The following is a 14,957-nucleotide window of genomic DNA, read 5'->3' as shown; positions in this document are numbered from 1 at the left end:
CCCAAATTCCTTTGTCCCAGTTTGAAATTTGTACCTACATTACTATTGGCCACTCCACCTGGCTAGGTGTAGTTAACCCCTTAGCCCCCAGGCTGCTGGCTAACCCTCATAATCATGACCACCTCTATATCAGAGGCAGCAAGGGGGCAGAGATAGGAGCCGGTGCTGGGGGGAGCCAGCTTAAAAGCCGGTTTCCCCCAACACTGTCTGTGGTGTAGGGGAGGGAGGCAGAGCCTCAGCAGGGTTAACTCCGACTCTGCACTTTAAATGTTGTAGGAGCCATGACTGGTGTGGAAAAAGCGAATAAAGAGTTATTTACTCCTTCCCATAGGAACTTGGGGGTCACCACATAAAATTACTAGGTTTAAAACGAAGAAAAGGAAGTACTACTTCGCCGCATCCTCTGGCAAGGAATTCCATAGGTTGACTGTGCATTGAGTGAAGCCTAAAACTATAACAGGACTCAAATTGCTAGATAAATTCACAGAGGGTAGGTCCATCAATGGCTATTAACCAGGATCGGTAGGAATGGTGTCCTTAGCCTCTATTTGTCAGCAGCTGGGACTAGGTGATGGGATAGATCACTTGTTGGTTACCTGTTCTGGTCGTTCATTCTGAGACACCTGACATTGGCTATTGTTGAAAGACAGGATATTGGGCTGAATGGAATGATCCAGTATAGTTGTTCTTATTGATATCCTAGCATATAGGAACTGTTTTTGTATAAAATGGGTCACAGGTGATTGAATATTTAGGTTTTTTGAAAATTGTTATTTTGTTGCAGAAAATATTTTAATAATTTCTTGAATCCACTGAAACTCTTCCATATGAGAAAGGGAAAAAGTGCAACATGAATTGATTTTCTGTCATGAAAATATTGACTGTCTTTGGGAAAAGCTAAGTGTTTTTTCTCGCTTTAATTTTCCCACAGTATGCTTTAGATACACAAGTGCTTGAAGTATTGTTTGCAGTGGACGGAAGAATTGGATACACCACAAATTAGAATTTGTGGAGCTACATAGCTTGCCCTTAGAAACAGTATAATTAGGGCCTGGTGTAACTCATGCTTGGTTTTTATATATATATTTTTATAAAATTCATAATGTAAATGTCAAAGTATTGAATATCAGAGTTTGCATGGAATGAATTTTACAGGTTAATATATGAATTTAGTAGACTAAATTTAGTTTATCTTTGAAGTTGAGTTGTGTTGCATACATACAGCAGGCTATTCTTCCACAAAAATATGTAATCAGTGTTGTCAGTTAAAGTAAATTTTTATTTTCAAGACTTTTTAGACATTGACACAACTTTTTAAAAGATCATGGTTTGGGGATATTTTCATGATTTCCATGCCCTTTCTGAAATTAAGGCCATATATATGCTTTACAACATTAAAGACCCAAAATGATTAAGGCAATTGGAAAGTAATGGAAGTGGATTTTGTTTAAAAAGCTTTGTAAACTGTTCTGTTATATATTGGTGGTTTCAACCACCTACAGTACAACAGAACCCTGTTTCTCAGATATTATATTTATTTTGATCAGAATTTGCCAAAAAAAGAAAAGAAAATGCATGCATTTTCAATAATCTTTTGTTCAGACAAATGTATTATGAGAAGTACAAGTTTAAAAAATGCATGCATTACTTCTAGTAATCTACTATAAAAGCATATTCAGAAGCTTCAGGGAATAGCCGAGTTAGTCTGTTCAGGATAAACTTAAACACCAACAAATGGGCTGGTAGCACTTTATAGACTAACAAAACATGTAGATAGTATCATGAGCTTTTGTGGGCACAGCCCACTTCAGATCGGAGTTTTGAGTTTAGGATGTGCAGACCCAGAATAAATAGGGGAGAAGGGGGTGGGAAGAAGAAAAAAGAGGGGGGCAGGAAACAAGGAGCAGAGGGTATGAAAATATCAAAGGGAAAAACAAGTAGGCAGAACTGACAAATTGTTGAAGTCATTGTGAAATTCTTCAAGAGTCTCTTTTCCGTGGGTCCATATGATGATGATATCGATGTAGCGCAAGTAAAGTAGGGGTGTAAGGAGGCAAGAACTGAGGAAACGTTGTTCAAGGTCAGCTATAAAGGTGTTGGCATATTTTGGTGCCATGCGGGTGCCTATGGCTGTGCTGCTGACTTGGAGATTCAAATTGTCTCCGAATTGGAAGTAGTTGTGGGTGAGGATAAGTCACAGAGCTCTGTAATCAGGTGTGCAGTGCTGTTATTGGGGATGGTGTTCCTGATGGCTTGTAATCCATCTTCATGTGGAATGTTGGTGTAAAGGGATTTCTACGTCCATAGTAGACACTACACCATCCACAATAACGGCATTGCACACCTGATTAGAGCTCTGCGACTTTGTCCGCTACCAGACCATTTGTTGTTTAAGTTTATAAAAGCATAGTTGATAACTTCAACACTTATACAGTTGGATTTACACACTAGTCAGGATGTTAGGCATGCTGCTTCTTTCATCCAAAGTCCCCTGTGACTTTTTTCCCCATGAAGCTGCAACATCCATCATGTATTTCATGCTTCCATCTCTGCTCTCCCTCCACCACACCCAGCAAACTGCTACTTCATCTCCATAAAATTGTTCTACAACAAAATAAGTAGCGAGGGGCTTTCTATTTTGTAGGTTATCTGAATAGTACATAATTAAATAAAAGCCTGTGCCCATGCAGAGTCTAGTCAAAATTTTTGATACTAAAAGTTTTTTTTAATCTCTTAATGTGTAATTAACCTACATCTTGGGAAAAAAAATGTTACTTTTTAGTCACAAGAGGAAATTAAACTACTAATTCCTAGGTGTCTAGTACTAGAGTTTGAGTTTACTGGGCAAAGAGGAGGGAATAGGAAACCCAACAACCATCTCCAGTTTATAGTCACACAAGGAGGTAATGGCTACCCACTCATTCAATAATGAAATCAAAATAATCCTTTTCAGTACTTAACACACAAACAAACTGCAGTTTGCACTTTTACCACTAGATGGTGATAGTCCTTGAATTATGTTGCTGTAAAAAAAAGAGCACAGTAATTCCGTTTTTATTAGACTAGTGTTAATCATAGTTTGAGTTTTATTTCAAACATTCTATAATACTAAATGAGTGCAATGTCACTTTACTATTAAATAAGTCTGAAATGTTGATAGTTATAATCTAGATGTTGTCTTGTAATACCTTCCAAGAGTGATCTCTTGAGGGCCATGAGACCTACATAACACAAAGGAATGAATTTGCATATTTTTTTATAGCAGAAAACAGAATGCAACAACATGAATAATTAGTAGCATAAGCTTCATACTACATTAATACTGTTGAAAAGCATGTGTTGATTGTATTCTGAAAGCCAATTGTGTTTTGGTTGAGTGAACTTGGTCAGCATTTTATGTAGATTAAAGGAATTAGGTTACAGAACAACTGAAATTCATTATGTTTGCAGTATAATGCATTTCTTAAAAGTGGTATACAAGTTCTATTTTCTTTCTAGATTTCATACAGCACAAGACGTAACTCAGATGTGTTTGAATTTTTAATATATGTAATATTTCATTGGCTGTGGACTGCACACTAGGAAAACTTTCTTTTGTATATTTTACGAGTATTAAAAAAAAAAATCCTCAGGCAAAACTCAAACTCTGCATGCATTTCAACTGTTAAATACATATGACTACGGTACATCCCTCCCCCTTAAGTCTCCCTGGACTCTTTATTTTCAAGGGTTCGATCTGTCAGGTCATATTCCAACATACTTTGTGACCTTTTAAACTTCATGATTTGTCTTTTAGCTTAATATTAATGTGCAAAATGAAATTCTTTTGACACTTTTTTTTTGCAGTTTCTACTGATTTAACACAATATAAACGATATACTGTAAAGAACAGCTGTTGTTTATAGTGCTGGACTGTATGGACATTAGCCCCTAATCCTAATGTTTCAAAAAGGTGTCAGATTTTACATATTAACTATAGCAACCAGTGCTCTTATTTTTAACTGTTTGCAATTTTTTTACATTCAAAAGAATATAATGCAACGTGTTGGAACACGAGAAAATAAGATGTTTCAGTACTTTCAGACAAATACATACTTTCCTTTCACTGTCCCATTGAAAATTCTCCTGAGTTAGTCCAGTTTCATATGCATGTTAACATTGTGCAAAACATTTACTTTAAGCATTGTCTTGTATTTATATTTTTTGTTTGAAAGAAAAATTGGTAAAAAGGGAATAGTATCTTTCTTTGGGCTTTTGTGCCTGTTAGTTAAGCTTTGAAATAAATGTGTCAAATGACAAAAATTTTTACACCACCCAAGCATTTGACTACTAACTCCGAGTTTGAAAAGAAGAATGCTTGTTCGCCTAAGAATAAAATAATAGCTACTCTAAGATTTTTCCAGAATTGAATTACTGTGGAATGTGTATCTAAAGTTTTCATGTTAGAGAATCTCTGTATTGAAATATCTCTAAGTATTGCTTAACTGACATGCTCACATTTGGGCAGGGCTGTATATTCGGGGCTTTGAAAAGCAATGTCAAATAAGGAGTGATGGAAGTAAAATCATGTTAAACAGTTACTATCAAACAATTTTTTTCTAAACAAATTATAAAGATTTCTTTGGTCATAATGACAAGTTGCTCAGGAGCAACAGAACACTTCCCTCTCGCTTCCTGATAAGAGGAAAGCCAATAATGTCTCCATTCAAAGCTGGGGGTGGGGAATTTTCAGCTTCCTTTGCCATACCTAAAGGGAGGTAGGAGGCTCAGTGCTGGGGTACTCCTGGACAGATGGAGGCTTGATCCCAGCAAACTCTTTCATTTGCCTTATGATTCTGTCTTTTCTGTGTCATTTTCTGAGAAGCAATTCCATTCCAGACACAAGCAAACCCTTGCATGGCTTTAAGTTAGGATAAGAGGAAGCTCTATACCAAATGTGATCATCCAAGCTCTTATTGTTTAGGAGGAGTTCATGGACAAACTGTCTCATTATAATTATAAAATACAGGCAGTCCCCGGGTTATGTACAAGATAAGGACTGTAGGTTTGTTCTTAAGTTGAATTTGTATGTAAGTCGGAACTGGTACATATTGTACTCCAGGTGTCCCCGATTCATCCGCTGCTGAAACTGACCAGCAGCTGACTACAGGAAGCCTGAGGCAGAGCTGCTTTGCCCTGGGCTTCCTGGAATCAGCCGCTGATCAATTTCAGCAGCAGCTGACTTGGGGACACCTGCGGTAGAGCAGCTGGGGTGCTGCCAGGTTGGTCCCCATAGTGCCGAGGTGCGGCACTGTGGGGACCAACTAGGCAGCACCCCAGCTGCTCTGTCCCAGGTGTCCAGATTCAGCCGCTGTTGAAACTGACCAGCAGCGGCTGAATTGGACACGCCTGGGGCAGAGCAGCTGGAGTGCTGCTGGGTTGGTCTGGTAGCGCCGACTCTTGGCGCGGCAGAACCAACCCGGCAGCCCCCCAGCTGCTCTACCCCAGGTGTCCTGATTCAGCCGCTGCTGAAACTGACCAGCGGCGAGAAAAGCCTGGTCTGCTGCGGGGGGCGGGGCGCACTAGCTGCGTCCCCCCATGCCCCCCCAAGCAGACCAGGCTTTTCTCGCTGCAGAGGACGGGGGTGGCGGGACCGCAGCTCGTCTCGGCGGTCCCGCTGTCCGCGTCCTCCGCGGAGAGAAAAGCCTGGTCTGCTGGGGGGGGGGGGCACACAAGCTGCGCCCCCGCCCCCCAGCAGACCAGGGAGACGCAGAGCAAAGCCGCGGAGGACACGGGTGGCGGTCCCGCCCAGACGCGCCACGGTCCTGCTGCCCGCGTCCTCTGCGGCTTTGCTCCGCGTCTCCCTGGTCTGCTGGGGGGGACCTCCCCCAGCAGACCAGGGAGACGCGGAGCAGCTTTTCTCGCTGCGGAAGACGCGGGCGGCGGGACCGCCGCGGCGCGTCTCGACGGTCTGCTGGGGGGTGGGGCGCAGCTAGTGCGACCCCATTCTTAAGTAGGGATCTGACATAAGTCGAATCCACGTAACCCGGGGACTGCTTGTACATACAAATAAATATATGGCTGAGCATTCAAAGTAATGAAGATTACTTACCTGTAACTGGAAGCTCTGAGATGCTTGTTATCTACTTGTATTCTATTATCTGCCCTACTTTTTCCTCTGCTTTGGGTCTTATTTGATTCATGGTAAGAAGAGTAACTGGAAATGCATCAGTCTGTACCATCCTTTATACTTTGGATCATGAAGAGGGCAACTGCATAGGTTCAGACCAGTGAAGAGTAGTAGCTGGGCAGCTCTGATTACAAGTAAATGGTGTGCCTGCCTGTGTGTGTAATACAGATAGGGACCCACATCTCTAAGAACTTCCAGTTATAAGGGAGGAACTTCCACATCTGTTTCTTTTTCTCACATCTCATTTATATTCCCCCTCATCCAGTTTAGAAATGGCCTTTCCTATTTTTTTAACTACAGTTTGCTGCTTAACTTTGAACTAGTGATTGAACTCAAGTAGTTGAAGAAACTGAAATGAAAAGCTTGTTCTCTCTGCACCTGCTCAAGAGGTTGCTACTGTAAAGTTTGTTTATAACTTCAGTGCAGTCAGGTTCCAGGTACTTAACCAAATGAATTCTTTCAGTTCAGTGGTTTGAATTTTTTGAATATTTGACAGCAAACATGCACTGCTTAACTTTAATGCAAGTTAAATTATTTTAATAGGTTATAACAAGTCTAGGCCTTAACAAGTTTGTCCATTTCAAGTTATAAATAGATTTAGTCTTAATAATAAACCTGTATTTAATTTAAATTTTAAAAATCCAGTTTACATTTTTGTAATCTGATTTTTATCCAGTTGTATAAGTGAGGTTACTATTTTTCACACAGCATACGTTGACAAAGTTCTGTGTCTGTAGATGTGCAACTGTAAATCTGGCTTTTCCCAACTTTGCACAGTTAGACACTTGAATGTAATTAACTGTGAGACAAAGAAAATATTCTCATGAATGCAATCTTACTTCTGGCATTTCCTTACCTTCAGAGTGTTTGATCCTTAATATTCTTAATGTTTTTTTTTATAAAATTTGCTAAGTTTTTCAAAAAGCAAATTGAAAACAGTAATTCTATGAGGTGTAATCCCACTGATTCCCACAAATCACTGAAGCTCCTGAACTAGCAGGGCTGGGGGCCTTTAAATCCACAGCACAGAACTACCATTTGAGCTAATTAAGTTACTGATGGTAATAATATGTCCTCTTTGTGGACCAACCACTGAGGGGATATCTCTTCCAGTGAGATTCACAGATATTTGTCAGACTGTAGAAGAATGTTAGGTGTCATGAATCTTGAGTTATAGTTTGAGGTTTTAGAGAGAAATGTTCTTGGGTAGCTAGATCCTTTTCATGTCAATCAAACTCCTTCCTCTTTATCCTCCATACTGCCTGGGAGTTCATGCATGAGAGGGGTCACTGAGGCTACGTCTACACTGCAGCCTTTGTCGGCAGAGACTATGCAAATTCAGCGCTCATTAGCATTTCTCGTGCTCTCATTTGCATAGTCTCTTCTGAGCTGTTTTGCAGAAGAGGTTTTTGAAGAGACTATGCAAATGAGAGCACGAGAAATGCTAATGAGTATTTCATTTGCATTGTCTCTGTCGACAAAGGCTGCAGTATAGACATAGCCTGAGAGTACAGGAGAGAAAGTCTAGTCTCAGTGATGGTGCTTAGTGCCACTGACATCTAAGAGAGAAAATGTGGGCCAAAACTTGCTTGGACCTTGCAGTATCAAGATGGAGATGATCAGTTGATAGGTGGGAATGGTGAATATGCAGTTTGGTCAGTGACTGGGATGTGTGAGGATGGAGTGGACTCAAATTAAGTTGAATCTTTAGAAAATAATTCTGCTAGCCTCTAACAAACGTCTTCTGAGCATATGCCAACTGAGGTTTTTCATAGGCATATAACTTGGTCAGATTTGGGCATGTTTTAATGGGATGACAAAAACGCACCTCCCTGACCTGATTTTGAGTCCCTTCATCATATGGGGGGCTATAGATCATCAATGAACTTCTGATAAGTATTTTTAATGTGTGCAAAACAGGGCATCTCTCTTTACCTCCTTTTATGAAGCAGCTGAAATGTTTTACTGAAACTTAAAAAAACCCACTTCATATTGCAGCAGACACCTGGCATGGAAAATTTCAGTCTGAACAGTTGAAATTTGGCTACGTTTTATAATCAAGGGAAAGCATGGTCTTATAAGTGGAAAGTGTTAAGATGAGAGAGAGTAATATAAAAACAAGCCCACAGGATTGGTAGTTTTAACAAGACAAGAATGAAAACCCCAGTCATTGTGGGATAGTAGATGTAACTTTTAAAAAACAGTAATTAATGGGATTTTCTACAGTTACTAAAACACTATTATGAATTTAGTTCAAGAGAAGAACCTTAGACTCTTCTTTTTTTTCTTTGTAATTGTTATTTTTGCTTAACCGTAACAGCTTCTCACTATGTATTTTAGAAATGTCTGTCTGTCCATCTGTGAATCCGTTTGTCCAAGAACTCCTAAACTGCAAGATGGTAAACTTCCTCTTACCATAACCTTAAGCAAGGTAAGGATTTGGTTGTGCCAAGACAATGGGATGTGCCTGGAATTTGATTTTTCTCATAAAATGGAAAGGGAGGTGTCTGGTAGGAACAAATTCTACTGTAGAATGACTACAGTGGGGCAGCAAGGGATCAGAGATGGGGATTGGGACAGCTATAATCCCATTGGACCGGCTGAGGACAGGGATGGAGTAAGGAACAGCTATCTACTGTATCGGGGCTTGGCAAAATATGGTTTGTAGGCTGGATTCTGCCTGCCAAGCCTCCAGATGCAGCCCATGGAAGCATCAATCTGACTCCCTGCCTGCCTTGCTCCCACTTGGTGCTCAGAGAAGCTGATTGTTAGACCATGTTTGTCTGCAAATGCTGAGAGCCTGGAAGGAGGAGGGAGAGGCTTCTCATGCTGCTCCAGTTCCCAGTAAAATCTTGCAGCTCCCAGTGGCTGGTTTCTAGCCAATAGGAGCTGTCTGTTTGCAGGACAGACAGATTGTGAAGTACCTCTTCCCTTGGGCTCACAGCATTCAGTTCAGAACAGCACGCATGGTCCCTGCCACTGCATTGAGCACTTGTGGAGGCATGGAATGCAGGGTCTAAGGACCCTGCTGGGCCACTGGCCAGGAGTGGTGCAGGTAAGCACCTTCTGGCCAGAGTCTGTCTCTGCCACTCCAAACCCTTAATCCTCCAGCAGTCTGCCCCTGCACCCCCCTGCATCTCTACCCCATGTAACCCAAATCCTCTGCACCCACGCTCCTGCACCCATACCTCTTCCTAGACCCTGCTCCCCCTTCTACACCCCTCTTCCAGATCCAAATCCTCTCCTGCACCTTCTGGACCCTGCACCAAGTCACAAACCCCTCCATCTCCCAGATCCCACACCCAGTACTGCATCCCGTTCTCTTACCCCAAGCTCCCTTCTGCAGCCAACCTCCATTCCAGACCCCACACCTCCTCTATTGATACCATGGAAGTATGTGGCTCTTGACCACTTACTAAATTCTTGGAGTGGCCCCCTATATATCTATATCTATTTCAGAGAGTTTGTCTGTGTCTGTCACCCAGCCAAGGCATACGCACTCCTTCCCTGTTTGTGCCCGCTGTAGCAACCATGGCCAGTGCTTCTCACCTGGCCCCCAAACTGCTGCGATAAAAGAGGGCTGGGGTTGTCCTCTCTCCTGAGGAAGCCTGCAAACTGAACCCTCATCCCCAGTCACACCCCAGAACAATGATTTAAATGAAGAAAAACAAAACTTTTTTTGAGTTAAGGACCCAAACAACACTGGGTAAATCTTCTAATATTGGACAAAAGTTTGTTATTGTTACTACTTTTAAGTCTGCTAATGTTTGTAGATAAGAAATATACTAATGAAGATTATATTCCCAGCCTCCATTTAAGTTTACTACATGTAATACCAAACCCTAATTTTATAGTTCATGGTATAGTATAGTATAGCTGGCAGAGTCTTACTGTTATGGTTCAGTGGTAATTAATACAACTAATATTGAATTACACTTGCAAGGAGATGAGTACTACTAGTTCATGTGTTTTTTTTTATTTGTATAGTCGATCTATCATTTATAGAACAGAATTAAGGCAAAGGTTTTTTTTTTTTTTAAATCTCTAATTCACTTATCCTTTTAACATTCTCCTGTGTACATCCATAAAAGATCAAATTCTTCATTTAATTAACATGAGAAAGATTAAGCCACCTTTGAAAGCAGAAATTGAAACTTCCCAAAGAATCACTACAGAAATATTTGAACATTCAAGAATATGCAAATACTGTATTTGAGAAATTGATTGCCTGTTTCAGTATAAACTGAAATTGATTCTTACTATTTCTGTACACTTAAATAATAGCAATTTTAAGAATTATTGTTGATCAAAACCTCGCAGTTGCAAAATACCATGTATATTAGGGATGTTAAAGCAGGGGTATGGGGTGTGTTGGTGTGTTTGTGTTGTGTGTGGCTTTTTGTAAATGTGTAATCTAAAATTTTCTGTGGCTACATGTTTACACACGGTGGAGAGGTAGCACTCTGCGAGCACCGGCTCCTGCCTGCTTTGTTTCTCCCCCTGTGTTCTTCCTTTCTCCCTCCTCCCCCTCCTCCCCCCCCCCACTGCTTCCTCTGCATCAGAGGCAGCAGTGTGTGGGTGTGTGTAACAGAATGGTTTGGGTGTAAACTTGAAGGTTAACCGTGTATCCTAACACATCCCTCGTGTGTGTGTGTATATATAGGGGGCAGGCTGAAGTTTGAAATATATTTTGAATATTTGATGACAGAACTGGTTTCATGCACTTCATATAGTACAGTGGCTCAGTAAAGCTAACAGTGCTGTGATCTAGTTTCTTTGTCTGGCTCGATTTTAGTATTTTTATGTTCCACTGCAGTAAAACCAATGGGCAAAACTAGAGAGATGGCACTTAAACCATGATCCTGATGTAAACTGTGCTAATGTACATCCCGGTAACTCGATTGGGGTTCTGTGCAGTGATCTGTCTATTCACCACTTAGGGCAAGATCTTACTTTTAAAATCTTGTGACACAAAGGCAACACATTTTGAGCAAATGGCTAATATTGAGGTAGTGAATCTGGAGAGACTTTTGATAAAATAATCATATGGGGGGCTGAAAAGTCCTCCCTGACTCATGTAGTTAAATTCTTTGACTTCTACGATAAATTAAGGCAGTTTAGAACTTGACGAATTAGTGATATCTTGTGTGCAGCATTTTTACAATAGATTTTAAGTAACCTGTTTGGTGTTCATCTCTGAACACATTTGCTAATAATTCATCTGTTTATTTTAGTTGCCCCAGAACTTCATTAATGCAGAGTTAAAGGTACCCAGTGGTGTCTCTTGTCCTGTCAAGTTCAGCTATGTTCAAATTTCTGAAAACCAGCAAATATAGACTGCTAGATTTTGAGGCAATGTCTACACTATGAGGTAAGGTCAAATCTAATATGGTTGACTTCTGGGCACCTGATTTTTGCAAAGTTGAAGGTCTGTGTCCTCACTGCAGGGAAGAAACCAATATAGTCCGAAGTCACACGTCCCCATTAGGGAGCCTACTGTTGACCTGAAGCAGTGCACCATGGGTAGTTTTACATTCCGGGCTATGCTCCTGGTGTCCACTGGGACCAAAACTGTGCAGCCGGTGGTTATGGGCTCATGTTATCAGGGTCCCAGAATGCACTCATCTAGTCCCTATCCACTTGTGTGAGATCAATGGGAAGCCATGTGCTTGCTAATGGTGCACTACTTTGAGAGCCTGCAATGTCACTCTGCCAGGAAGTGGAGGAGGATGAAGCTTGGCATGGAGGTACTGGTGCTGATGCAAGTGCAACCATCTGTTCTGTGTCCGAAGTGCAACACCAGTTCTGGCACTGAGACACAAGCATCGACTGTTCGGACTGCATTGTGATGCGGACATGGGATGATCAGCAGTGGCTGCAAAACTTCCGAATGCTCAAGGCAGTGTTCTTGGAACTTTGCAAATGGCTTTCCCCTGCCTTGAGGTTCCAGAATACCTGAATGAGACCCACTCTTACCTTGTAGAAGCACATGGCAATAGCCCCCTGGAAGCTTGCAACACCAGAAAGGTACCTTTCAGTTGGGAATCAATTTCGGGTGGGGAGATGACAACCCTACTGTATATTACACAAGTAGCCATGGCCATAAATACCATTTTGCTATGGAGGGCTGTGACTCTGGGAAATATGGATACTATATGAATGCATTGCTGTGATGAGGTTCCCTAACTGTGGTGGAGCAATAAACGAAACATGCATCCCTATCTTGGCCCCCGAGCACCTTGCCAAGGAGGACATCAACAGCAAGGGATACTTCTTAAAGGCGCTGCAGGCTCTGGTGGATCATGACATCAGCATGGGATGATTGGGAAAGGTGCAAGACACATGCATCTCTAGGAACTGCTGCCTCTTCTGAAAGATGCATGGTAAAAAGAAGCATCAGAAGAAGAGAGGTGGAAATGCCTGTTGTGATTTTTGGTGACCCAGCCTACATTTTGCTTCCATAGCTCATGAAGCCATACATGGGCAGCTTGGACAATTCAACTGCAGGCTGAGTAAGTGCAGAATAGTGGTTGAATGTGCTTTTGAATGTTTTAAAAGGTAGGTTTAGGAGCTTCCTGACTTGGTTAGATCTCAGCAACTGAAACATTCCCTTTGTGGTGTCAGCCTCTTGTGTGCTCCATAATCTGTGAGAGAGCAAAGGGGAGACTTTCTGGCAGGGTGGGAGGGCTGAAGCAGAGAGCTGGAATGTGTCAAGATCTCTGAGGCTATGTCTAGACTGCAGGAATTCGTCGGCAGAGGCAATGCAAATAAAGCACTCATTTGCATTTTTCACGCTGTCATTTGCATAGTCTCCCGATCCTTTTTGTGGAAGAGGTTTTTGCTTAAAAAAAGCAGTGTAGATGGGACCATTTTGCGCACAAAACCCTTTTGTGCAAGATCTCTTATGCCTCAAAAAAGGAGGTATACAGAACCTTGCGCAAAAGGGGCTTTTTAACACAAAATGGCCCCATCTTCACTGCTTTTTTTTTTTTTTTGCGCAGAAACCTCTTCCGCAAAAAGGATTAGAAGAGACTATGCAAATGACAGCGTGAGAAATGTTAATGAGTGTTTTATTCGCATTGCCTCTGCCAACAAATTCCTGCAGTCTAGATGTACCTGAGATGCATGTGTCATGCACCTTTCCCAATCATCCCATGCTGATGTCATGATCCACCAGCTGGAACAACTGGACACTAAGGTGATTAGGAGAGCGCAGTGTGGAGCAGTGCAATCAGAGAGGCTTTGAAGGACAGTTTTATGAATGGCCAGTTGAGACTTTTCTATGCGGCTTTTAACAAATTGCCCCTGCAGTTTAAACAATAGACAATTTTTCAAAGAACATGAGTGTTTATTTGGGGGGAGAAAGCTGGGAAATGAAAAAGCTGGGAAATGAAAAGTGAGAACCTGAAGGGGTTGGAGGGCTCAAGAATTCAAGAGACTGCTTTCTGCTTCCAAAGGTCCTGGAGAGTACCACTGCCCTTGAGATCCTCTCCTGTGTCCTGGGGCCCTGGTGACCCTGGGAGAGGAACAGGGCTGGAGGAGGAGGGACTAGTGTTGTCATTGGAGAGGACAGAGTTCTTGGAGGAGTCCCTCTTCAGACATGTAGCTAGGCACTCAATCATAGATGTCAGGGAGGCAGAGGGTCTCTTGCCTCCTCACTTGTTGCTCCCTGGCAGCTCTACTGTCACTCAGTAGACGCAACAGGCTTGATAGCGTGGATGCATCATTTAGAAAATCTATCTTAAGTAGCTAAATTCAGTCTAAACTCATAGGGTTGATCAGGCCTCTGTTACTGTTGATTCATATTTCATTCTCTTTCTGGCTAAGGCTGATGAGCAGTTCCAAACAAACATGAGAAACTTCTGTAGCATGATGCCTCCCTCTTGAAGGAGCAGTGGGCACTGTGAACCAGCAAATATAAATATGTAGCATGAGAGGTTTGGGGAGGATCAGAGCCATAGTATGAATAGAAAATGTGCACAAAAAGTCAGAAGAACCAAGAGGTGTGTGTGGTGTGTGTTTTTTTTTTTTTTTTTGTTGTTGTTGTTGTTGTTGTTGTTGTGGTTTTTTTTTTTTTTTTTTTTGTTTTGTTGGTTTTTTTTGGTAAAATGCTTTGTTTCTCTGAAACTCCAGATTTGGACTGTTGATCCCCACCCTGTGGTCCCATGATGTTAGTGTACTTCAAGACAATCCAAGTCCATGGATTTTGTAGCTTTTAGAATATCAATCTCTTAAAGTGAAGATAGAGATTAACTCTTTATCAGGGCTTCTGCTTGACTATAATATAATTTTAAAACTCTGATGCAGAATTAATTCCAAAACCAGTTCGTTATCCATCTGTAAAGGTTGTGCACACTTAGTTAAATTGCATATTTTTCACCATTCTTCATTATTAACTTGCAAATTTATTTAAAAGTAGCAGTTAAAGTACACCGTAAAGAAAACTGCAAAAATTAAAATTTTACAAATGCATAACTGCAGTAGATTAATTTTGTTGGGGGGAGGGGTCATTTTCTAATGTAAATAATATTCCTTAAATGCCAGGAAAGATACTTTCTTTTTCAAGGATGTAACTCACATGTTCATTTCATTTTAAAAAAATGTTATTTATGTTGCAGTGTAAATTTAAGACCTTTTGACAAACATGAGACCATGTGTATGTATAGTGGCTTGGACATTCTTTTTCATTTAAAAAAAATTGATTAATATTTTGCCTGATTAATTTTGATTTATTTGTGGTAGTCAGAACAATTGTGGGATTTATGTGGACTCTTTTAATATTTGTCAG

General features: G+C 41.2%; 1 protein-coding gene across 14 annotated transcripts in view; it reads left to right on the top strand.

Annotated features, from left to right (window-relative positions):
- UMAD1 (UBAP1-MVB12-associated (UMA) domain containing 1) overlaps window positions 1–14,957 on the top strand; it is a 164,542-nt gene that overhangs the window by 13,600 nt on the left and 135,985 nt on the right. For 3 of the 14 annotated variants that reach the window (XM_089776694.1, XM_089776693.1, XM_089776695.1), the window contains exon 3: window positions 8,510–8,600. The exons of the other annotated variants lie outside the window; for them this stretch is intronic. The gene's annotated coding sequence lies outside the window, so the exon portion shown is untranslated. The remainder of the gene's footprint in view (window positions 1–8,509; window positions 8,601–14,957) is intronic. 14 annotated transcript variants of the gene reach the window in all.

Source organism: Pelodiscus sinensis, chromosome 2 (assembly GCF_052426305.1).
Source record: "Pelodiscus sinensis isolate ZL-2025 chromosome 2, ASM5242630v1, whole genome shotgun sequence".
Classification (NCBI taxonomy): Eukaryota; Metazoa; Chordata; order Testudines; family Trionychidae; genus Pelodiscus; species Pelodiscus sinensis.
This window is presented reverse-complemented; position numbering and strand designations above follow the sequence as displayed.